Below are 24,219 nucleotides of genomic sequence, written 5' to 3' on the forward strand. Positions count from 1 at the left end.
TCTGTTTCAGCCCCTCTGTTTCACGCCCTCTGTTTCAGCCCCTCTGTTTCTTGCCCTCTGTTACAGCCACTCTGTTTCTCGCCCTCTGTTTCAGCCTCTCTGTATCTCGCCCTCTGTTTCAGCCCCTCTGTTTCAGCCCCTCTGTTTCAGCCACTCTGTTTCAGCCCTCTGTTTCTGGCCCTCTGTTTCAGGCCCTCTGTTTCTCGCCCTCTGTTTCAGCCTCTCTGTTTCTCGCCCTCTGTTTCAGCTCCTCTCTTTCAGCCCCTCTGTATCTCGCCCTCTGTTTCAGCCCCTCTGTTTCTCGCCCTCTGTATCAGCCGCTTTGTTTCAGCCCCTCTGTTTCAGCCCCTCTTTTTCAGCCCCTCTATTTCTCGCCCTCTGTTTCTCGCCCTCTGCTTCAGCCCCTCTGTTTCTCGCCCTCTGTTTCAGCCCCTCTGTTTCAGCCCCTCTGATTCAGCCCGTCTGATTCAGCCCCTCTGTTTCTCGCCCTCTGTTTCAGCCACTCTGTTTCAGCCCCTCTGTTTCTTGCCCTCTGTTTCAGCCCCTCTGTTTCAGCCCCTCTGTTTCAGCCCCTCTGTTTCTCGCCCTCTGTTTCAGCCCCTCTGTTTCTCGCCCTCTGTTTCAGTCCCTCTGTTTCGCGCTCTCTGTTCCAGCCCCTTTGTTTCAGTCCCTCTGTTTCTGGCCCTCTGTTTCTGCACGTCTGTTTCTCGCCCTCTGTTTCAGCCCCTCTGTTTCTCGCCCTGTTTCAGCCCCTCTGTTTCTCGCCCTCTGTTTCAGCCCCTCTGATTCAGCCCCTCTGTTTCAGCCCCAATGAATCAGCCCCTCTGATTCAGCCCCTCTGTTTCAGCCCCTCTGTTTCAGCCGCTCTGTTTCTCCCTCTGTTTCAGCCCCACTGTTTCTCACCCTCTGTTTCAGCCCCTCTGTTTCAGCCCCTCTGTTTCTCGCACTCTGTTTCAGACCCTCTGTTTCTCGCCCTCTGTTTCAGCCCCTCTGTTTCTCGCCCTCTGTTTCAGCCCCTCTGTTTCTCGCCCTCCGTTTCAGCCCCTCTGTTTCTCGCCCTCTGTTTCAGCCCCTCTGTTTCTCGCCCTCTGTTTCAGCCCCTCTGATTCAGCCCCTCTGTTTCAGCCCCTCTGAATCAGCCCCTCTGATTCAGCCCCTCTGTTTCAGCCCCTCTGTTTCAGCCCCTCTGTTTCTCCCTCTGTTTCAGCCCCACTGTTTCTCACCCTCTGTTTCAGCCCCTCTGTTTCAGCCCCTCTGTTTCTCGCACTCTGTTTCAGCCCCTCTGTTTCTCGCCCTCTGTTTCAGCCCCTCTGTTTCTCGCCCTCTGTTTCAGCCCCTCTGTTTCTCGCCCTCTGTTTCTGCCCCTCTGTTTCAGCCCAACTGTTTCTCGCCCTCTGTTTCTGCCACTCTGTTTCAGCCCCTCTGTATCTCGCCCTCTGTTTCAGCCCCTCTGTTTCTCGCCCTCTGTTTAAGCCCCTCTGTTTCTCGCCCTCTGTTTCAGCCCCTCTGATTCAGCCCATCTGATTCAGCCCCTCTGTTTCTCGCCCTCTGTTTCAGCCACTCTGTTTCAGCCCCTCTGTTTCTCGCCCTCTGTTTCAGCCGCTCTGTTTCTCGCCCTCTGTTTAAGCCCGTCTGTTTCTCGCCCTCTGTTTCAGCCCCTCTGTTTCTCGCCCTCTGTTTCAGTCCCTCTGTTTCGCGCTCTCTGTTTCAGCCCCTCTGTTTCAGTCCCTCTGTTTCTAGCCCTCTGTTTTTGCCCGTCTGTTTCTCGCCCTCTGTTTCAGCCCCTCTGTTTCTCGCCATCTGTTTCAGCCCCTCTGATTCTCGCCCTCTGTTTCAGCCCCTCTGATTCAGCCCCTCTGTTTCAGCCCCTCTGAATCAGCCCCTCTGATTCAGCCCCTCTGTTTCAGCCCCTCTGTTTCTCGCCCTCTGTTTCAGCCCCTCTGTTTCTCGCCCTCTGTTTCAGTCCCTTTGTTTCTCGCCCTCTGTTTCAGCCCCTCTGTTTCTCGCCCTCTGTTTCAGCTCCTCTGATTCAGCCCCTCTGTTTCTCGCCCTCTGTTTCAGGCCCTCTGTTTCACGCCCTCTTTTTCAGCCCCTCTGTTTCATGCCCTCTGTTTCAGCACCTCTGTTTCAGCCCCTCTGTTTCAGCCCCTCTGTTTCTCGCACTCTGTTTCAGCCCCTCTGTTTCTCACCCTTTGTTTCAGCCCCTCTGTTTCTCACCCTCTGTTTCAGCACCTCCATTTCTCGCCCTCTGTTTCAGCCCCTCTGTTTCAGCCCCACTGTGTCAGCCCCTCTGTTTCAGCCCCACTGTTTCTCGCCCTCTGTTTCAGCCTCTCTGTTTCAGCCCCTCTGTTTCAGTCCCTCTGTTTCTCGCCCTCTGTTTCTCGCCCTCTCTTTCAGCCCCTCTGTTTCTCGCCCTCTGTTTCAGCCCCTCTGTTTCTCGCCCTCTGTTTCAGCCCCTCTGTTTCAGCCCCTCTGTTTCAGCCCCTCTGTTTCTCGCCCTCTGTTTCAGCCCCTCTGTTTCTTGACCTCTGTTTCAGCCCCTCTGTTTCTCGCCCTCTGTTTCAGCCTCTCTGTTCAGCCCCTCTGTTTCTCGCCCTCTGATTCAGCCCCTCTGTTTCAGCCCCTCTGTTTCAGTCCCTCTGTTTCTCGCCCTCTGTTTCTCACCCTCTGTTTCAGCCCCTCTGTTTCTCGCCCTCTGTTTCAGTCCCTCTGTTTCTCGCCCTCTGTTTCAGCCCCTCCAATTCTCGCCCTCTGTTTCAGCCCCTCTGTTTCAGCCCCACTGTGACAGACCCTCTGTTTCAGACCCTCTGTTTCTCGCCCTCTGTTTCAGCCCGTCTGTTTCTCGCCCACTGTTTCAGCCCCTCTGTTTCTCGTCGTGTGTTTCAGCCCCTCTGTTTCCGCCCCTCTGTTTCAGTCCCTCTGATTCTCGCCCTCTGTTTCTCGCCCTCTGTTTCAGCCCCTCTGTTTCTCGCCCTCTGTTTCAGCCCCTCTGTTTCTCGCCCTCTGTTTCAGCCCCTCTGTTTCAGCCCCTCTGTTTCAGCCCCTCCGTTTATCGCCCTCTGTTTCTGCCCCTCTGTTTCTCGCCCTCTGTTACAGCCCCTCTGTTTCTCACCCTCTGTTTCTCACCCTCTGTTTCAGCCCCTCTGTTTCAGTCCCTCTGTTTCTCGCCCTCTGTTTCTGCCCGTCTGTTTCTCGCCCTCTGTTTCAGCCCCTCTGTTTCTCGCCCTCTGTTTCAGCCCCTCTGTTTCTCGCCCTCTGTTTCAGACCCTCTGATTCAGCCACTCTGTTTCAGCCCCTCTGAATCAGCCCCTCTGATTCAGCCCCTCTGTTTCAGCCCCTCTGTTTCAGCCCCTCTGTTTCTCGCCCTCTGTTTCAGCCCCTCTGTTTCAGCCCCACTGTGTCAGCCCCTCTGTTTCAGCCACTCTATTTCTCGCCCTCTGTTTCAGCCCCTCTGTTTCAGCCCCACTGTGTCAGCCCCTCTGTTTCAGCCCCTCTGTTTCTCGCCCTCTCTTTCAGCCCCTCTGTTTCTCGCCCTCTGTTTCAGCCCCTCTGTTTCAGCCCCTCTGTTTCAGTCCCTCTGTTTCTCGCCCTCTGTTTCTCGCCCTCTGTTTCAGCCCCTCTGTTTCTCGCCCTCTGTTTCAGCCCCTCTGTTTCTCGCCCTCTGATTCAGCCCCTCTGTTTCTCGCCCTCTGTTTCAGCCCCTCTGTTTCAGCCCCTCTGTTTCTCGCCCTCTGTTTCAGTCCCTCTGTTTCTCGCCCCCTGTTTCAGCCCCTCTATTTCTCGCCCTCTGTTTCAGCCCCTCTGTTTCAGCCCCACTGTGTCAGCCCCTCTGTTTCAGACACTCTGTTTCTCGCGCTCTGTTTCAGCCCCTCTGTTTCCCGCCCTCTGTTTCAGCCCCTCTGTTTCTCGCCCTCTGTTTCAGCCCCTCTGATTCAGCCCCTCTGATTCAGCCCCTCTGAATCAGCCCCTCTGATTCAGCCCCTCTGTTTCAGCCCCTCTGTTTCAGCTCCTCTGTTTCTCGCCCTCTGTTTCAGCCCCTCTGTTTCTCACCCTCTGTTTCAGCCCCTCTGTGTCAGCCCCGCTGTTTCTCGCCCTCTGTTTCAGCCCCTCTGTTTCTCGCCCTCTGTTTCAGCACCTCTGATTCAGCCCCTCTGTTTCAGCCCCTCTGTTTCTCGCCCTCTTTTTCAGCCCCTCTGTTTCTCGCCCTCTGTTTCAGCCCCTCTGTTTCTCGCCCTCTGTTTCAGCCCCTCTGTTTCTCGCCCTCTGTTTCAGCCCCTCTGTTTCAGCCCCTCTGTTTCAGACCCTCCGATTCAGCCCCTCTGTTTCAGCCCCTCTATTTCTCGCCCTCTGTTTCAGCCCCTCTGTTTTATCCCCACTGTTTCAGCCCCTTTGTTTCAGCCCCTCTGTTTCTCGCCCTCTGTTTCAGCCGCTCTGTTTCTCGCCCTCTGTATCAGCCCTTCTGTTGCAGGCCCACTGTTTCAGTCCCTCTGTTTCTCGCCCTCTGTTTCTGGCCCTCTGTTTCAGCCCCTCTGTTTCTCGCTCTCTGTTTCAGCCCCTCTGTTTCAGCCCCTCTGTTTCAGCCCCTCTGTTTCAGCCCCTCTGTTTCTCGCCCTCTGTTTAATCCCCTCTGTTTCTTGCCCTCTGTTTCAGACACTCTGTTTCTCGCCCTCTGTTTCAGCCTCTCTGTTTCCCGCCCTATGTTTCAGACCCTCTGTTTCAGCCCCTCTGTTTCAGCCCCTCTGTTTCAGCCGCTCTGTTTCACGCCCTCTGTTTCAGCCCCTCTGTTTCTCGCCCTCTGTTTCAGCCTCTCTGTTTCTCGCCCTCTGTTTCAGCCCCTCTGTTTCAGCCCCTCTGTTTCAACCCCTCTATTTATCGCCCTCTGCATCAGCCGCTTTGTTTCAGCCCCTCTTTTCCAGCCCCTCTCTTTCTCGCCCTCTGTTTCTCGCCCTCTGTTTCAGCCCCTCTGTTTCTCGCCCTCTGTTTCAGCCCCTCTGTTTCAGCCCCTCTGATTCAGCCCGTCTGATTCAGCCCCTCTGTTTCTCGCCCTCTGTTCCAGCCACTCTGTTTCAGCCCCTCTGTTTCTTGCCCTCTGTTTCAGACCTTCTGATTCAGCCCCTCTGATTCAGCCCCTCTGTTTCTCGCCCTCTGTTTCAGCCCCTCTGTTTCTGCCCTTCTGTTTCAGCCTCTCTGTTTCAGCGCCTCTGTTTCTTGCCCTCTGTTTCAGCCCCTCTGTTTCTCGACCTCTGTTTCAGTCCCTCTGTTTCTCGACCTCTGATTCAGCCCCTCTGTTTCTCGCCCTCTGTTTCAGCCCCTCTGTTTCTGCCCTTCTGTTTCAGCCTCTCTGTTTCAGCGCCTCTGTTTCTTGCCCTCTGTTTCAGCCCCTCTGTTTCTCGACCTCTGTTTCAGTCCCTCTGTTTCTCGACCTCTGTTTCAGTCCCTCTGTTTCTCGCCATCTGTTTCAGCCCCTCTGTTTCGCGCTCTCTGTTTCAGCCCCTCTGTTTCTGCTCCTCTGTTTCTCGCCCTCTGTTTCTGCCCCTCTGTTTCTCGCCCTCTGTTTCAGCCCCTCTGTTTCTCGCCCTCTTTTTCAGCCCCTCTGATTAAGCCACTCTGTTTCAACCCCACTGATTAAGCCCCTCTGATTCAGCCCCTCTGAATCAGCCCCTCTGATTCAGCCCCTCTGTTTCAGCCCCTCTGTTTCAGCCCCTCTGTTTCTCGCCCTCTGTGTCAGCCCCTCTGTTTCTCGCCCTCTGTTTCAGCCCCTCTGATTATGCCCCTCTGTTTCAGCCCCTCTGAATCAGCCCCTCTGATTCAGCCCCTCTGTTTCAGCCCCTCTGTTTCAGCCCCTCTGTTTCTCCCTCTGTTTCAGCCCCACTGTTTCTCACCCTCTGTTTCAGCCCCTCTGTTTCAGCCCCTCTGTTTCTCGCACTCTGTTTCAGCCCCTCTGTTTCTCGCCCTCTGTTTCAGCCCCTCTGTTTCTCGCCCTCTGTTTCAGCCCCTCTGTTTCTCGCCCTCTGTTTCTGCCCCTCTGTTTCAGCCCAACTGTTTCTCGCCCTCTGTTTCTGCCACTCTGTTTCAGCCCCTCTGTATCTCGCCCTCTGTTTCAGCCCCTCTGTTTCTCGCCCTCTGTTTAAGCCCCTCTGTTTCTCGCCCTCTGTTTCAGCCCCTCTGATTCAGCCCATCTGATTCAGCCCCTCTGTTTCTCGCCCTCTGTTTCAGCCACTCTGTTTCAGCCCCTCTGTTTCTCGCCCTCTGTTTCAGCCGCTCTGTTTCTCGCCCTCTGTTTAAGCCCGTCTGTTTCTCGCCCTCTGTTTCAGCCCCTCTGTTTCTCGCCCTCTGTTTCAGTCCCTCTGTTTCGCGCTCTCTGTTTCAGCCCCTCTGTTTCAGTCCCTCTGTTTCTAGCCCTCTGTTTTTGCCCGTCTGTTTCTCGCCCTCTGTTTCAGCCCCTCTGTTTCTCGCCATCTGTTTCAGCCCCTCTGATTCTCGCCCTCTGTTTCAGCCCCTCTGATTCAGCCCCTCTGTTTCAGCCCCTCTGAATCAGCCCCTCTGATTCAGCCCCTCTGTTTCAGCCCCTCTGTTTCTCGCCCTCTGTTTCAGCCCCTCTGTTTCTCGCCCTCTGTTTCAGTCCCTTTGTTTCTCGCCCTCTGTTTCAGCCCCTCTGTTTCTCGCCCTCTGTTTCAGCTCCTCTGATTCAGCCCCTCTGTTTCCCGCCCTCTGTTTCAGGCCCTCTGTTTCACGCCCTCTTTTTCAGCCCCTCTGTTTCATGCCCTCTGTTTCAGCACCTCTGTTTCAGCCCCTCTGTTTCAGCCCCTCTGTTTCTCGCACTCTGTTTCAGCCCCTCTGTTTCTCACCCTTTGTTTCAGCCCCTCTGTTTCTCACCCTCTGTTTCAGCACCTCCATTTCTCGCCCTCTGTTTCAGCCCCTCTGTTTCAGCCCCACTGTGTCAGCCCCTCTGTTTCAGCCCCACTGTTTCTCGCCCTCTGTTTCAGCCTCTCTGTTTCAGCCCCTCTGTTTCAGTCCCTCTGTTTCTCGCCCTCTGTTTCTCGCCCTCTCTTTCAGCCCCTCTGTTTCTCGCCCTCTGTTTCAGCCCCTCTGTTTCTCGCCCTCTGTTTCAGCCCCTCTGTTTCAGCCCCTCTGTTTCAGCCCCTCTGTTTCTCGCCCTCTGTTTCAGCCCCTCTGTTTCTTGACCTCTGTTTCAGCCCCTCTGTTTCTCGCCCTCTGTTTCAGCCTCTCTGTTCAGCCCCTCTGTTTCTCGCCCTCTGATTCAGCCCCTCTGTTTCAGCCCCTCTGTTTCAGTCCCTCTGTTTCTCGCCCTCTGTTTCTCACCCTCTGTTTCAGCCCCTCTGTTTCTCGCCCTCTGTTTCAGTCCCTCTGTTTCTCGCCCTCTGTTTCAGCCCCTCCAATTCTCGCCCTCTGTTTCAGCCCCTCTGTTTCAGCCCCACTGTGACAGACCCTCTGTTTCAGACCCTCTGTTTCTCGCCCTCTGTTTCAGCCCGTCTGTTTCTCGCCCACTGTTTCAGCCCCTCTGTTTCTCGTCGTGTGTTTCAGCCCCTCTGTTTCCGCCCCTCTGTTTCAGTCCCTCTGATTCTCGCCCTCTGTTTCTCGCCCTCTGTTTCAGCCCCTCTGTTTCTCGCCCTCTGTTTCAGCCCCTCTGTTTCTCGCCCTCTGTTTCAGCCCCTCTGTTTCAGCCCCTCTGTTTCAGCCCCTCCGTTTATCGCCCTCTGTTTCTGCCCCTCTGTTTCTCGCCCTCTGTTACAGCCCCTCTGTTTCTCACCCTCTGTTTCTCACCCTCTGTTTCAGCCCCTCTGTTTCAGTCCCTCTGTTTCTCGCCCTCTGTTTCTGCCCGTCTGTTTCTCGCCCTCTGTTTCAGCCCCTCTGTTTCTCGCCCTCTGTTTCAGCCCCTCTGTTTCTCGCCCTCTGTTTCAGACCCTCTGATTCAGCCACTCTGTTTCAGCCCCTCTGAATCAGCCCCTCTGATTCAGCCCCTCTGTTTCAGCCCCTCTGTTTCAGCCCCTCTGTTTCTCGCCCTCTGTTTCAGCCCCTCTGTTTCAGCCCCACTGTGTCAGCCCCTCTGTTTCAGCCACTCTATTTCTCGCCCTCTGTTTCAGCCCCTCTGTTTCAGCCCCACTGTGTCAGCCCCTCTGTTTCAGACCCTCTGTTTCTCGCCCTCTCTTTCAGCCCCTCTGTTTCTCGCCCTCTGTTTCAGCCCCTCTGTTTCAGCCCCTCTGTTTCAGTCCCTCTGTTTCTCGCCCTCTGTTTCTCGCCCTCTGTTTCAGCCCCTCTGTTTCTCGCCCTCTGTTTCAGCCCCTCTGTTTCTCGCCCTCTGATTCAGCCCCTCTGTTTCTCGCCCTCTGTTTCAGCCCCTCTGTTTCAGCCCCTCTGTTTCTCGCCCTCTGTTTCAGTCCCTCTGTTTCTCGCCCCCTGTTTCAGCCCCTCTATTTCTCGCCCTCTGTTTCAGCCCCTCTGTTTCAGCCCCACTGTGTCAGCCCCTCTGTTTCAGACACTCTGTTTCTCGCGCTCTGTTTCAGCCCCTCTGTTTCCCGCCCTCTGTTTCAGCCCCTCTGTTTCTCGCCCTCTGTTTCAGCCCCTCTGATTCAGCCCCTCTGATTCAGCCCCTCTGAATCAGCCCCTCTGATTCAGCCCCTCTGTTTCCGCCCCTCTGTTTCAGCTCCTCTGTTTCTCGCCCTCTGTTTCAGCCCCTCTGTTTCTCACCCTCTGTTTCAGCCCCTCTGTGTCAGCCCCGCTGTTTCTCGCCCTCTGTTTCAGCCCCTCTGTTTCTCGCCCTCTGTTTCAGCACCTCTGATTCAGCCCCTCTGTTTCAGCCCCTCTGTTTCTCGCCCTCTTTTTCAGCCCCTCTGTTTCTCGCCCTCTGTTTCAGCCCCTCTGTTTCTCGCCCTCTGTTTCAGCCCCTCTGTTTCTCGCCCTCTGTTTCAGCCCCTCTGTTTCAGCCCCTCTGTTTCAGACCCTCCGATTCAGCCCCTCTGTTTCAGCCCCTCTATTTCTCGCCCTCTGTTTCAGCCCCTCTGTTTTATCCCCACTGTTTCAGCCCCTTTGTTTCAGCCCCTCTGTTTCTCGCCCTCTGTTTCAGCCGCTCTGTTTCTCGCCCTCTGTATCAGCCCTTCTGTTGCAGGCCCACTGTTTCAGTCCCTCTGTTTCTCGCCCTCTGTTTCTGGCCCTCTGTTTCAGCCCCTCTGTTTCTCGCTCTCTGTTTCAGCCCCTCTGTTTCAGCCCCTCTGTTTCAGCCCCTCTGTTTCAGCCCCTCTGTTTCTCGCCCTCTGTTTAATCCCCTCTGTTTCTTGCCCTCTGTTTCAGACACTCTGTTTCTCGCCCTCTGTTTCAGCCTCTCTGTTTCCCGCCCTCTGTTTCAGACCCTCTGTTTCAGCCCCTCTGTTTCAGCCCCTCTGTTTCAGCCGCTCTGTTTCTCGCCCTCTGTTTCAGCCCCTCTGTTTCTCGCCCTCTGTTTCAGCCTCTCTGTTTCTCGCCCTCTGTTTCAGCCCCTCTGTTTCAGCCCCTCTGTTTCAACCCCTCTATTTATCGCCCTCTGCATCAGCCGCTTTGTTTCAGCCCCTCTTTTCCAGCCCCTCTCTTTCTCGCCCTCTGTTTCTCGCCCTCTGTTTCAGCCCCTCTGTTTCTCGCCCTCTGTTTCAGCCCCTCTGTTTCAGCCCCTCTGATTCAGCCCGTCTGATTCAGCCCCTCTGTTTCTCGCCCTCTGTTCCAGCCACTCTGTTTCAGCCCCTCTGTTTCTTGCCCTCTGTTTCAGACCTTCTGATTCAGCCCCTCTGATTCAGCCCCTCTGTTTCTCGCCCTCTGTTTCAGCCCCTCTGTTTCTGCCCTTCTGTTTCAGCCTCTCTGTTTCAGCGCCTCTGTTTCTTGCCCTCTGTTTCAGCCCCTCTGTTTCTCGACCTCTGTTTCAGTCCCTCTGTTTCTCGACCTCTGATTCAGCCCCTCTGTTTCTCGCCCTCTGTTTCAGCCCCTCTGTTTCTGCCCTTCTGTTTCAGCCTCTCTGTTTCAGCGCCTCTGTTTCTTGCCCTCTGTTTCAGCCCCTCTGTTTCTCGACCTCTGTTTCAGTCCCTCTGTTTCTCGACCTCTGTTTCAGTCCCTCTGTTTCTCGCCATCTGTTTCAGCCCCTCTGTTTCGCGCTCTCTGTTTCAGCCCCTCTGTTTCTGCTCCTCTGTTTCTCGCCCTCTGTTTCTGCCCCTCTGTTTCTCGCCCTCTGTTTCAGCCCCTCTGTTTCTCGCCCTCTTTTTCAGCCCCTCTGATTAAGCCACTCTGTTTCAACCCCACTGATTAAGCCCCTCTGATTCAGCCCCTCTGAATCAGCCCCTCTGATTCAGCCCCTCTGTTTCAGCCCCTCTGTTTCAGCCCCTCTGTTTCTCGCCCTCTGTGTCAGCCCCTCTGTTTCTCGCCCTCTGTTTCAGCCCCTCTGATTATGCCCCTCTGTTTCAGCCCCTCTGAATCAGCCCCTCTGATTCAGCCCCTCTGTTTCAGCCCCCATGTTTCAGCCCCTCTGTTTCTCACCCTCTGTTTCAGCCCCTCTGTTTCTCACCCTCTGTTTCAGCCCCTCTGTTTCAGCCCCTCTGTTTCTCACTCTCTGTTTCAGCCCCTCTGTTTCTCGCCCTCTGTTTCAGCCCCTCTGATTCAGCCCCTCTGTTTCTCGCCCTCTGTTTCAGCCGCTCTGTTTCTCGCCCTCTGTTTCAGCCCCTCTGTTTCTCGCCCTCTGTTTCAGCCCCTCTGTTTCTCGCCCTCTGTTTCAGAACCTCTGTTTCAGCCCCTCTGTTTCACGCCCTCTGTTTCAGCCCCTCTGTTTCTTGCCCTCTGTTACAGCCACTCTGTTTCTCGCCCTCTGTTTCAGCCTCTCTGTATCTCGCCCTCTGTTTCAGCCCCTCTGTTTCAGCCCCTCTGTTTCAGCCACTCTGTTTCAGCCCTCTGTTTCTGGCCCTCTGTTTCAGGCCCTCTGTTTCTCGCCCTCTGTTTCAGCCTCTCTGTTTCTCGCCCTCTGTTTCAGCTCCTCTCTTTCAGCCCCTCTGTATCTCGCCCTCTGTTTCAGCCCCTCTGTTTCTCGCCCTCTGTATCAGCCGCTTTGTTTCAGCCCCTCTGTTTCAGCCCCTCTTTTTCAGCCCCTCTATTTCTCGCCCTCTGTTTCTCGCCCTCTGCTTCAGCCCCTCTGTTTCTCGCCCTCTGTTTCAGCCCCTCTGTTTCAGCCCCTCTGATTCAGCCCGTCTGATTCAGCCCCTCTGTTTCTCGCCCTCTGTTTCAGCCACTCTGTTTCAGCCCCTCTGTTTCTTGCCCTCTGTTTCAGCCCCTCTGTTTCAGCCCCTCTGTTTCAGCCCCTCTGTTTCTCGCCCTCTGTTTCAGCCCCTCTGTTTCTCGCCCTCTGTTTCAGTCCCTCTGTTTCGCGCTCTCTGTTCCAGCCCCTTTGTTTCAGTCCCTCTGTTTCTCGCCCTCTGTTTCTGCACGTCTGTTTCTCGCCCTCTGTTTCAGCCCCTCTGTTTCTCGCCCTCTGTTTCAGCCCCTCTGTTTCTCGCCCTCTGTTTCAGCCCCTCTGATTCAGCCCCTCTGTTTCAGCCCCAATGAATCAGCCCCTCTGATTCAGCCCCTCTGTTTCAGCCCCTCTGTTTGAGCCCCTCTGTTTCTCCCTCTGTTTCAGCCCCACTGTTTCTCACCCTCTGTTTCAGCCCCTCTGTTTCAGCCCCTCTGTTTCTCGCACTCTGTTTCAGCCCCTCTGTTTCTCGCCCTCTGTTTCAGCCCCTCTGTTTCTCGCCCTCTGTTTCAGCCCCTCTGTTTCTCGCCCTCTGTTTCAGCCCCTCTGTTTCTCGCCCTCTGTTTCAGCCCCTCTGTTTCTCGCCCTCTGTTTCAGCCCCTCTGTTTCTCGCCCTCTGTTTCAGCCCCTCTGTTTCAGCCCAACTGTTTCTCGCCCTCTGTTTCTGCCACTCTGTTTCAGCCCCTCTGTATCTCGCCCTCTGTTTCAGCCCCTCTGTTTCTCGCCCTCTGTTTAAGCCCCTCTGTTTCTCGCCCTCTGTTTCAGCCCCTCTGATTCAGCCCGTCTGATTCAGCCCCTCTGTTTCTCGCCCTCTGTTTCAGCCACTCTGTTTCAGCCCCTCTGTTTCTCGCCCTCTGTTTCAGCCGCTCTGTTTCTCGCCCTCTGTTTAAGCCCGTCTGTTTCTCTCCCACTGTTTCAGCCCCTCTGTTTCTCGCCCTCTGTTTCAGTCCCTCTGTTTCGCGCTCTCTGTTTCAGCCCCTCTGTTTCAGTCCCTCTGTTTCTAGCCCTCTGTTTTTGCCCGTCTGTTTCTCGCCCTCTGTTTCAGCCCCTCTGTTTCTCGCCATCTGTTTCAGCCCCTCTGATTCTCGCCCTCTGTTTCAGCCCCTCTGATTCAGCCCCTCTGTTTCAGCCCCTCTGAATCAGCCCCTCTGATTCAGCCCCTCTGTTTCAGCCCCTCTGTTTCTCGCCCTCTGTTTCAGCCCCTCTGTTTCTCGCCCTCTGTTTCAGTCCCTTTGTTTCTCGCCCTCTGTTTCAGCCCCTCTGTTTCTCGCCCTCTGTTCAGCTCCTCTGATTCAGCCCCTCTGTTTCTCGCCCTCTGTTTCAGGCCCTCTGTTTCACGCCCTCTTTTTCAGCCCCTCTGTTTCAGCCCCTCTGTTTCTCGCCCTCTGTTTCAGCCCCTCTGTTTCAGCCCCACTGTGTCAGCCCCTCTGTTTCAGCCCCACTGTTTCTCGCCCTCTGTTTCAGCCCCTCTGTTTCAGCCCCTCTGTTTCAGTCCCTCTGTTTCTCGCCCTCTGTTTCTCGCCCTCTCTTTCAGCCCCTCTGTTTCTCGCCCTCTGTTTCAGCCCCTCTGTTTCTCGCCCTCTGTTTCAGCCCCTCTGTTTCAGCCCCTCTGTTTCAGCCCCTCTGTTTCTCGCCCTCTGTTTCAGCCCCTCTGTTTCTTGACCTCTGTTTCAGCCCCTCTGTTTCTCGCCCTCTGTTTCAGCCTCTCTGTTCAGCCCCTCTGTTTCTCGCCCTCTGATTCAAACCCCTCTGTTTCAGCCCCTCTGTTTCAGTCCCTCTGTTTCTCGCCCTCTGTTTCTCACCCTCTGTTTCAGCCCCTCTGTTTCTCGCCCTCTGTTTCAGTCCCTCTGTTTCTCGCCCTCTGTTTCAGCCCCTCCAATTCTCGCCCTCTGTTTCAGCCCCTCTGTTTCAGCCCCACTGTGACAGCCCCTCTGTTTCAGACCCTCTGTTTCTCGCCCTCTGTTTCAGCCCGTCTGTTTCTCGCCCACTGTTTCAGCCCCTCTGTTTCTCGTCGTGTGTTTCAGCCCCTCTGTTTCCGCCCCTCTGTTTCAGTCCCTCTGATTCTCGCCCTCTGTTTCTCGCCCTCTGTTTCAGCCCCTCTGTTTCTCGCCCTCTGTTTCAGCCCCTCTGTTTCAGCCCCTCTGTTTCAGCCCCTCTGTTTCAGCCCCTCCGTTTATCGCCCTCTGTTTCTGCCCCTCTGTTTCTCGCCCTCTGTTACAGCCCCTCTGTTTCTCACCCTCTGTTTCTTGCCCTCTGTTTCGCGCTCTCTGTTTCAGCCCCTCTGTTTCAGTCCCTCTGTTTCTCGCCCTCTGTTTCTGCCCGTCTGTTTCTCGCCCTCTGTTTCAGCCCCTCTGTTTCTCGCCCTCTGTTTCAGCCCCTCTGTTTCTCGCCCTCTGTTTCAGACCCTCTGATTCAGCCCCTCTGTTTCAGCCCCTCTGAATCAGCCCCTCTGATTCAGCCCCTCTGTTTCAAACCCTCTGTTTCAGCCCCTCTGTTTCTCGCCCTCTGTGTCAGCCCCTCTGTTTCAGCCCCACTGTGTCAGCCCCTCTGTTTCAGCCCCTCTATTTCTCGCCCTCTGTTTCAGCCCCTCTGTTTCAGCCCCACTGTGTCAGCCCCTCTGTTTCAGCCCCTCTGTTTCTCGCCCTCTGTTTCAGCCCCTCTGTTTCTCGCCCTCTGTTTCAGCCCCTCTGTTTCAGCCCCTCTGTTTCAGTCCCTCTGTTTCTCGCCCTCTGTTTCTCGCCCTCTGTTTCAGCCCCTCTGTTTCTCGCCCTCTGTTTCAGCCCCTCTGTTTCTCGCCCTCTGATTCAGCCCCTCTGTTTCTCGCCCTCTGTTTCAGCCGCTCTGTTTCTCGCCCTCTGTATCAGCCCTTCTGTTGCAGGCCCACTGTTTCAGTCCCTCTGTTTCTCGCCCTCTGTTTCTGGCCCTCTGTTTCAGCCCCTCTGTTTCAGCCCCTCTGTTTCAGCCCCTCTGTTTCAGCCCCTCTGTTTCAGCCCCTCTGTTTCTCGCCCTCTGTTTCAGCCCCTCTGTTTCTTGCCCACTGTTTCAGCCACTCTGTTTCTCGCCCTCTGTTTCAGCCTCTCTGTTTCCCGCCCTCTGTTTCAGAACCTCTGTTTCAGCCCCTCTGTTTCAGCCGCTCTGTTTCTCGCCCTCTGTTTCAGCCCCTCTGTTTCTCGCCCTCTGTTTCAGCCTCTCTGTTTCTCGCCCTCTGTTTCAGCCCCTCTGTTTCAGCCCCTCTGTTTCAACCCCTCTATTTATCGCCCTCTGCATCAGCCGCTTTGTTTCAGCCCCTCTTTTTCAGCCCCTCTCTTTCTCGCCCTCTGTTTCTCGCCCTCTGTTTCAGCCCCTCTGTTTCTCGCCCTCTGTTTCAGCCCCTCTGTTTCTCGCCCTCTGTTTCAGCCCCTCTGTTTCTCGCCCTCTGTTTCAGCCCCTCTGATTCAGCCCCTCTGTTTCAGCCCCTCTGAATCAGCCCCTCTGATTCAGCCCCTCTGTTTCAGCCCCTCTGTTTCAGTCCCTCTGTTTCTCCCTCTGTTTCAGCCCCACTGTTTCTCACCCTCTGTTTCAGCCCCTCTGTTTCTCGCACTCTGTTTCAGCCCCTCTGTTTCTCGCCCTCTGTTTCAGCCCCTCTGTTTCTCGCCCTCTGTTTCAGCCCCTCTGTTTCTCGCCCTCTGTTTCTGCCCCTCTGTTTCAGCCCAACTGTTTCTCGCCCTCTGTTTCTGCCACTCTGTTTCAGCCCCTCTGTATCTCGCCCTCTGTTTCAGCCCCTCTGTTTCTCCCCCTCTGTTTAAGCCCCTCTGTTTCTCGCCCTCTGTTTCAGCCCCTCTGATTCAGCCCGTCTGATTCAGCCCCTCTGTTTCTCGCCCTCTGTTTCAGCCACTCTGTTTCAGCCCCTCTGTTTCTCGCCCTCTGTTTCAGCCGCTCTGTTTCTCGCCCTCTGTTTAAGCCCGTCTGTTTCTCGCCCTCTGTTTCAGCCCCTCTGTTTCTCGCCCTCTGTTTCAGTCCCTCTGTTTCGCGCTCTCTGTTTCAGCCCCTCTGTTTCAGTCCCTCTGTTTCTAGCCCTCTGTTTTTGCCCGTCTGTTTCTCGCCCTCTGTTTCAGCCCCTCTGTTTCTCGCCATCTGTTTCAGCCCCTCTGATTCTCGCCCTCTGTTTCAGCCCCTCTGATTCAGCCCCTCTGTTTCAGCCCCTCTGAATCAGCCCCTCTGATTCAGCCCCTCTGTTTCAGCCCCTCTGTTTCTCGCCCTCTGTTTCAGCCCCTCTGTTTCTCGCCCTCTGTTTCAGTACCTTTGTTTCTCGCCCTCTGTTTCAGCCCCTCTGTTTCTCGCCCTCTGTTTCAGCTCCTCTGATTCAGCCCCTCTGTTTCTCGCCCTCTGTTTCAGGCCCTCTGTTTCACGCCCTCTTTTTCAGCCCCTCTGTTTCTTGCCCTCTGTTTCAGCCCCTCTGTTTCAGCCCCTCTGTTTCAGCCCCTCTGTTTCTCGCCCTCTGTTTCAGCCCCTCTGTTTCAGCCCCACTGTGTCAGCCCCTCTGTTTCAGCCCCACTGTTTCTCGCCCTCTGTTTCAGCCCCTCTGTTTCAGCCCCTCTGTTTCAGTCCCTCTGTTTCTCGCCCTCTGTTTCTCGCCCTCTCTTTCAGCCCCTCTGTTTCTCGCCCTCTGTTTCAGCCCCTCTGTTTCTCGCCCTCTGTTTCAGTCCCTCTGTTTCAGCCCCTCTGTTTCAGCCCCTCTGTTTCAGCCCCTCTGTTTCTCGCCCTCTGTTTCAGCCCCTCTGTTTCTTGACCTCTGTTTCAGCCCCTCTGTTTCTCGCCCTCTGTTTCAGCCTCTCTGTTCAGCCCCTCTGTTTCTCGCCCTCTGATTCAGCCCCTCTGTTTCAGCCCCTCTGTTTCAGACCCTCTGTTTCTCGCCCTCTGTTTCTCACCCTCTGTTTCAGCCCCTCTGTTTCTCGCCCTCTGTTTCAGTCCCTCTGTTTCTCGCCCTCTGTTTCAGCCCCTCCAATTCTCGCCCTCTGTTTCAGCCCCTCTGTTTCAGCCCCACTGTGACAGCCCCTCTGTTTCAGACCCTCTGTTTCTCGCCCTCTGTTTCAGCCCGTCTGTTTCTCGCTCACAGTTTCAGCCCCTCTGTTTCTCGTCGTGTGTTTCAGCCCCTCTGTTTCCGCCCCTCTGTTTCAGTCCCTCTGATTCTCGCCCTCTGTTTCTCGCCCTCTGTTTCAGCCCCTCTGTTTCTCGCCCTCTGTTTCAGCCCCTCTGTTTCTCGCCCTCTGTTTCAGCCCCTCTGTTTCAGCCCCTCTGTTTCAGCCCCTCCGTTTATCGCCCTCTGTTTCTGCCCCTCTGTTTCTCGCCCTCTGTTACAGCCCCTCTGTTTCTCACCCTCTGTTTCTTGCCCTCTGTTTCGCGCTCTCTGTTTCAGCCCCTCTGTTTCAGTCCCTCTGTTTCTCGCCCTCTGTTTCTGCCCGTCTGTTTCTCGCCCTCTGTTTCAGCCCCTCTGTTTCTCGCCCTCTGTTTCAGCCCCTCTGTTTCTCGCCCTCTGTTTCAGACCCTCTGATTCAGCCCCTCTGTTTCAGCCCCTCTGAATCAGCCCCTCTGATTCAGCCCCTCTGTTTCAGCCCCTCTGTTTCAGCCCCTCTGTTTCTCGCCCTCTGTTTCAGCCCCTCTGTTTCAGCCCCACTGTGTCAGCCCCTCTGTTTCAGCCCCTCTATTTCTCGCCCTCTGTTTCAGCCCCTCTGTTTCAGCCCCACTGTGTCAGCCCCTCTGTTTCAGCCCCTCTGTTTCTCGCCCTCTGTTTCAGCCCCTCTGTTTCTCGCCCTCTGTTTCAGCCCCTCTGTTTCAGCCCCTCTGTTTCAGTCCCTCTGTTTCTCGCCCTCTGTTTCTCGCCCTCTGTTTCAGCCCCTCTGTTTCTCGCCCTCTGTTTCAGCCCCTTTGTTTCTCGCCCTCTGATTCAGCCCCTCTGTTTCTCGCCCTCTGTTTCAGCCGCTCTGTTTCTCGCCCTCTGTATCAGCCCTTCTGTTGCAGGCCCACTGTTTCAGTCCCTCTGTTTCTCGCCCTCTGTTTCTGGCCCTCTGTTTCAGCCCCTCTGTTTCTCGCTCTCTGTTTCAGCCCCTCTGTTTCAGCCCCTCTGTTTCAGCCCCTCTGTTTCTCGCCCTCTGTTTCAGCCCCACTGTTTCTTGCCCTCTGTTTCAGCCACTCTGTTTCTCGCCCTCTGTTTCAGCCTCTCTGTTTCCCGCCCTCTGTTTCAGAACCTCTGTTTCAGCCCCTCTGTTTCAGCCCCTCTGTTTCAGCCGCTCTGTTTCTCGCCCTCTGTTTCAGCCCCTCTGTTTCTCGCCCTCTGTTTCAGCCTCTCTGTTTCTCGCCCTCTGTTTCAGCCCCTCTGTTTCAGCCCCTCTGTTTCAACCCCTCTATTTATCGCCCTCTGCATCAGCCGCTTTGTTTCAGCCCCTCTTTTTCAGCCCCTCTCTTTCTCGCCCTCTGTTTCTCGCCCTCTGTTTCAGCCCCTCTGTTTCTCGCCCTCTGTTTCAGCCCCTCTGTTTCAGCCCCTCTGATTCAGCCCGTCTGATTCAGCCCCTCTGTTTCTCGCCCTCTGTTCCAGCCACTCTGTTTCAGCCCCTCTGTTTCTTGCCCTCTGTTTCAGACCTTCGGATTCAGCCCCTCTGATTCAGCCCCTCTGTTTCTCGCCCTCTGTTTCAGCCCCTCTGTTTCTGCCCTTCTGTTTCAGCCTCTCTGTTTCAGCGCCTCTGTTTCTTGCCCTCTGTTTCAGCCCCTCTGTTTCTCGACCTCTGTTTCAGTCCCTCTGTTTCTCGACCTCTGTTTCAGTCCCTCTGTTTCTCGCCATCTGTTTCAGCCCCTCTGTTTCGCGCTCTCTGTTTCAGCCCCTCTGTTTCTGCTCCTCTGTTTCTCGCCCTCTGTTTCTGCCCCTCTGTTTCTCGCCCTCTGTTTCAGCCCCTCTGTTTCTCGCCCTCTTTTTCAGCCCCTCTGATTAAGCCACTCTGTTTCAACCCCTCTGATTAAGCCCCTCTGATTCAGCCCCTCTGAATCAGCCCCTCTGATTCAGCCCCTCTGTTTCAGCCCCTCTGTTTCAGCCCCTCTGTTTCTCGCCCTCTGTGTCAGCCCCTCTGTTTCTCGCCCTCTGTTTCAGCCCCTCTGATTAAGCCCCTCTGTTTCAGCCCCTCTGAATCAGCCCCTCTGATTCAGCCCCTCTGTTTCAGCCCCTCTGTTTCAGCCCCTCTGTTTCTCGCCCTCTGTTTCAGCCCCTCTGTTTCTCACCCTCTGTTTCAGCCCCTCTGTTTCAGCCCCTCTGTTTCTCACTCTCTGTTTCAGCCCCTCTGTTTCTCGCCCTCTGTTTCAGCCCCTCTGATTCAGCCCCTCTGTTTCTCGCCCTCTGTTTCAGCCGCTCTGTTTCTCGCCCTCTGTTTCAGCCCCTCTGTTTCTCGCCCTCTGTTTCAGCCCCTCTGTTTCTCGCCCTCTGTTTCAGCCCCTCTGTTTCAGCCCCTCTGTTTCACGCCCTCTGTTTCAGCCCCTCTGTTTCTTGCCCTCTGTTACAGCCACTCTGTTTCTCGCCCTCTGTTTCAGCCTCTCTGTATCTCGCCCTCTGTTTCAGCCCCTCTGTTTCAGCCCCTCTGTTTCAGCCACTCTGTTTCAGCCCTCTGTTTCTCGCCCTCTGTTTCAGGCCCTCTGTTTCTCGCCCTCTGTTTCAGCCTCTCTGTTTCTCGCCCTCTGTTTCAGCTCCTCTCTTTCAGCCCCTCTGTATCTCGCCCTCTGTTTCAGCCCCTCTGTTTCTCGCCCTCTGTATCAGCCGCTTTGTTTCAGCCCCTCTGTTTCAGCCCCTCTTTTTCAGCCCCTCTATTTCTCGCCCTCTGTTTCTCGCCCTCTGCTTCAGCCCCTCTGTTTCTCGCCCTCTGTTTCAGCCCCTCTGTTTCAGCCCCTCTGATTCAGCCCGTCTGATTCAGCCCCTCTGTTTCTCGCCCTCTGTTTCAGCCACTCTGTTTCAGCCCCTCTGTTTCCGCCCCTCTGTTTCAGTCCCTCTGATTCTCGCCCTCTGTTTCTCGCCCTCTGTTTCAGCCCCTCTGTTTCTCGCCCTCTGTTTCAGCCCCTCTGTTTCTCGCCCTCTGTTTCAGCCCCTCTGTTTCAGCCCCTCTGTTTCAGCCCCTCCGTTTATCGCCCTCTGTTTCTGCCCCTCTGTTTCTCGCCCTCTGTTACAGCCCCTCTGTTTCTCACCCTCTGTTTCTTGTCCTCTGTTTCGCGCTCTCTGTTTCAGCCCCTCTGTTTCAGTCCCTCTGTTTCTCGCCCTCTGTTTCTGCCCGTCTGTTTCTCGCCCTCTGTTTCAGCCCCTCTGTTTCTCGCCCTCTGTTTCAGCTCCTCTGTTTCTCGCCCTCTGTTTCAGACCCTCTGATTCAGCCCCTCTGTTTCAGCCCCTCTGAATCAGCCCCTCTGATTCAGCCCCTCTGTTTCAGCCCCTCTGTTTCAGCCCCTCTGTTTCGCGCCCTCTGTTTCAGCCCCTCTGTTTCAGCCCCACTGTGTCAGCCCCTCTGTTTCAGCCCCTCTATTTCTCGCCCTCTGTTTCAGCCCCTCTGTTTCAGCCCCACTGTGTCAGCCCCTCTGTTTCAGCCCCTCTGTTTCTCGCCCTCTGTTTCAGCCCCTCTGTTTCTCGCCCTCTGTTTCAGCCCCTCTGTTTCAGCCCCTCTGTTTCAGTCCCTCTGTTTCTCGCCCTCTGTTTCTCGCCCTCTGTTTCAGCCCCTCTGTTTCTCGCCCTCTGTTTCAGCCCCTCTGTTTCTCGCCCTCTGATTCAGCCCCTCTGTTTCTCGCCCTCTGTTTCAGCCGCTCTGTTTCTCGCCCTCTGTATCAGCCCTTCTGTTGCAGGCCCACTGTTTCAGTCCCTCTGTTTCTCGCCCTCTGTTTCTGGCCCTCTGTTTCAGCCCCTCTGTTTCTCGCTCTCTGTTTCAGCCCCTCTGTTTCAGCCCCTCTGTTTCAGCCCCTCTGTTTCAGCCCCTCTGTTTCTCGCCCTCTGTTTCAGCCCCTCTGTTTCTTGCCCTCTGTTTCAGCCACTCTGTTTCTCGCCCTCTGTTTCAGCCTCTCTGTTTCCCGCCCTCTGTTTCAGACCCTCTGTTTCAGCCCCTCTGTTTCAGCCCCTCTGTTTCAGCCGCTCTGTTTCTCGCCCTCTGTTTCAGCCCCTCTGTTTCTCGCCCTCTGTTTCAGCCTCTCTGTTTCTCGCCCTCTGTTTCAGCCCCTCTGTTTCAGCCCCTCTGTTTCAACCCCTCTATTTATCGCCCTCTGCATCAGCCGCTTTGTTTCAGCCCCTCTTTTTCAGCCCCTCTCTTTCTCGCCCTCTGTTTCTCGCCCTCTGTTTCAGCCCCTCTGTTTCTCGCCCTCTGTTTCAGCCCCTCTGTTTCAGCCCCTCTGATTCAGCCCGTCTGATTCAGCCCCTCTGTTTCTCGCCCTCTGTTCCAGCCACTCTGTTTCAGCCCCTCTGTTTCTTGCCCTCTGTTTCAGACCTTCTGATTCAGCCCCTCTGATTCAGCCCCTCTGTTTCTCGCCCTCTGTTTCAGCCCCTCTGTTTCTGCCCTTCTGTTTCAGCCTCTCTGTTTCAGCGCCTCTGTTTCTTGCCCTCTGTTTCAGCCCCTCTGTTTCTCGACCTCTGTTTCAGTCCCTCTGTTTCTCGACCTCTGTTTCAGTCCCTCTGTTTCTCGCCATCTGTTTCAGCCCCTCTGTTTCGCGCTCTCTGTTTCAGCCCCTCTGTTTCTGCTCCTCTGTTTCTCGCCCTCTGTTTCTGCCCCTCTGTTTCTCGCCCTCTGTTTCAGCCCCTCTGTTTCTCGCCCTCTTTTTCAGCCCCTCTGATTAAGCCACTCTGTTTCAACCCCTCTGATTAAGCCCCTCTGATTCAGCCCCTCTGAATCAGCCCCTCTGATTCAGCCCCTCTGTTTCAGCCCCTCTGTTTCAGCCCCTCTGTTTCTCGCCCTCTGTGTCAGCCCCTCTGTTTCTCGCCCTCTGTTTCAGCCCCTCTGATTAAGCCCCTCTGTTTCAGCCCCTCTGAATCAGCCCCTCTGATTCAGCCCCTCTGTTTCAGCCCCTCTGTTTCAGCCCCTCTGTTTCTCGCCCTCTGTTTCAGCCCCTCTGTTTCTCACCCTCTGTTTCAGCCCCTCTGTTTCAGCCCCTCTGTTTCTCACTCTCTGTTTCAGCCCCTCTGTTTCTCGCCCTCTGTTTCAGCCCCTCTGATTCAGCCCCTCTGTTTCACGCCCTCTGTTTCAGCCCCTCTGTTTCTTGCCCTCTGTTACAGCCACTCTGTTTCTCGCCCTCTGTTTCAGCCTCTCTGTATCTCGCCCTCTGTTTCAGCCCCTCTGTTTCAGCCCCTCTGTTTCAGCCACTCTGTTTCAGCCCTCTGTTTCTCGCCCTCTGTTTCAGGCCCTCTGTTTCTCGCCCTCTGTTTCAGCCTCTCTGTTTCTCGCCCTCTGTTTCAGCTCCTCTCTTTCAGCCCCTCTGTATCTCGCCCTCTGTTTCAGCCCCTCTGTTTCTCGCACTCTGTATCAGCCGCTTTGTTTCAGCCCCTCTGTTTCAGCCCCTCTTTTTCAGCCCCTCTATTTCTCGCCCTCTGTTTCTCGCCCTCTGCTTCAGCCCCTCTGTTTCTCGCCCTCTGTTTCAGCCCCTCTGTTTCAGCCCCTCTGATTCAGCCCGTCTGATTCAGCCCCTCTGTTTCTCGCCCTCTGTTTCAGCCACTCTGTTTCAGCCCCTCTGTTTCTTGCCCTCTGTTTCAGCCCCTCTGTTTCAGCCCCTCTGTTTCAGCCCCTCTGTTTCTCGCCCTCTGTTTCAGCCCCTCTATTTCTCGCCCTCTGTTTCAGTCCCTCTGTTTCGCGCTCTCTGTTCCAGCCCCTTTGTTTCAGTCCCTCTGTTTCTCGCCCTCTGTTTCTGCACGTCTGTTTCTCGCCCTCTGTTTCAGCCCCTCTGTTTCTCGCCCTCTGTTTCAGCCCCTCTGTTTCTCGCCCTCTGTTTCAGCCCCTCTGATTCAGCCCCTCTGTTTCAGCCCCAATGAATCAGCCCCTCTGATTCAGCCCCTCTGTTTCAGCCCCTCTGTTTCAGCCCCTCTGTTTCTCCCTCTGTTTCAGCCCCACTGTTTCTCACCCTCTGTTTCAGCCCCTCTGTTTCAGCCCCTCTGTTTCTCGCACTCTGTTTCAGCCCCTCTGTTTCTCGCCCTCTGTTTCAGCCCCTCTGTTTCTCGCCCTCTGTTTCAGCCCCTCTGTTTCTCGCCCTCTGTTTCAGCCCCTCTGTTTCAGCCCCTCTGTTTCAGTCCCTCTGTTTCTCGCCCTCTGTTTCTCGCCCTCTGTTTCAGCCCCTCTGTTTCTCGCCCTCTGTTTCAGCCCCTCTGTTTCTCGCCCTTTGATTCAGCCCCTCTGTTTCTCGCCCTCTGTTTCAGCCGCTCTGTTTCTCGCCCTCTGTATCAGCCCTTCTGTTGCAGGCCCACTGTTTCAGTCCCTCTGTTTCTCGCCCTCTGTTTCTGGCCCTCTGTTTCAGCCCCTCTGTTTCTCGCTCTCTGTTTCAGCCCCTCTGTTTCAGCCCCTCTGTTTCAGCCCCTCTGTTTCTCGCCCTCTGTTTCAGCCCCACTGTTTCTTGCCCTCTGTTTCAGCCACTCTGTTTCTCGCCCTCTGTTTCAGCCTCTCTGTTTCCCGCCCTCTGTTTCAGAACCTCTGTTTCAGCCCCTCTGTTTCAGCCCCTCTGTTTCAGCCGCTCTGTTTCTCGCCCTCTGTTTCAGCCCCTCTGTTTCTCGCCCTCTGTTTCAGCCTCTCTGTTTCTCGCCCTCTGTTTCAGCCCCTCTGTTTCAGCCCCTCTGTTTCAACCCCTCTATTTATCGCCCTCTGCATCAGCCGCTTTGTTTCAGCCCCTCTTTTTCAGCCCCTCTCTTTCTCGCCCTCTGTTTCTCGCCCTCTGTTTCAGCCCCTCTGTTTCTCGCCCTCTGTTTCAGCCCCTCTGTTTCAGCCCCTCTGATTCAGCCCGTCTGATTCAGCCCCTCTGTTTCTCGCCCTCTGTTCCAGCCACTCTGTTTCAGCCCCTCTGTTTCTTGCCCTCTGTTTCAGACCTTCTGATTCAGCCCCTCTGATTCAGCCCCTCTGTTTCTCGCCCTCTGTTTCAGCCCCTCTGTTTCTGCCCTTCTGTTTCAGCCTCTCTGTTTCAGCGCCTCTGTTTCTTGCCCTCTGTTTCAGCCCCTCTGTTTCTCGACCTCTGTTTCAGTCCCTCTGTTTCTCGACCTCTGTTTCAGTCCCTCTGTTTCTCGCCATCTGTTTCAGCCCCTCTGTTTCGCGCTCTCTGTTTCAGCCCCTCTGTTTCTGCTCCTCTGTTTCTCGCCCTCTGTTTCTGCCCCTCTGTTTCTCGCCCTCTGTATCAGCCCTTCTGTTGCAGGCCCACTGTTTCAGTCCCTCTGTTTCTCGCCCTCTGTTTCTGGCCCTCTGTTTCAGCCCCTCTGTTTCTCGCTCTCTGTTTCAGCCCCTCTGTTTCAGCCCCTCTGTTTCAGCCCCTCTGTTTCAGCCCCTCTGTTTCTCGCCCTCTGTTTCAGCCCCTCTGTTTCTTGCCCTCTGTTTCAGCCACTCTGTTTCTCGCCCTCTGTTTCAGCCTCTCTGTTTCCCGCCCTCTGTTTCAGACCCTCTGTTTCAGCCCCTCTGTTTCAGCCCCTCTGTTTCAGCCGCTCTGTTTCTCGCCCTCTGTTTCAGCCCCTCTGTTTCTCGCCCTCTGTTTCAGCCTCTCTGTTTCTCGCCCTCTGTTTCAGCCCCTCCGTTTATCGCCCTCTGTTTCTGCCCCTCTGTTTCTCGCCCTCTGTTACAGCCCCTCTGTTTCTCACCCTCTGTTTCTTGTCCTCTGTTTCGCGCTCTCTGTTTCAGCCCCTCTGTTTCAGTCCCTCTGTTTCTCGCCCTCTGTTTCTGCCCGTCTGTTTCTCGCCCTCTGTTTCAGCCCCTCTGTTTCTCGCCCTCTGTTTCAGCTCCTCTGTTTCTCGCCCTCTGTTT

The sequence above is a fragment of the Chiloscyllium punctatum genome, chromosome 41 (genome assembly GCF_047496795.1).
Source record: "Chiloscyllium punctatum isolate Juve2018m chromosome 41, sChiPun1.3, whole genome shotgun sequence".
NCBI lineage: Eukaryota > Metazoa > Chordata > Chondrichthyes > Orectolobiformes > Hemiscylliidae > Chiloscyllium > Chiloscyllium punctatum.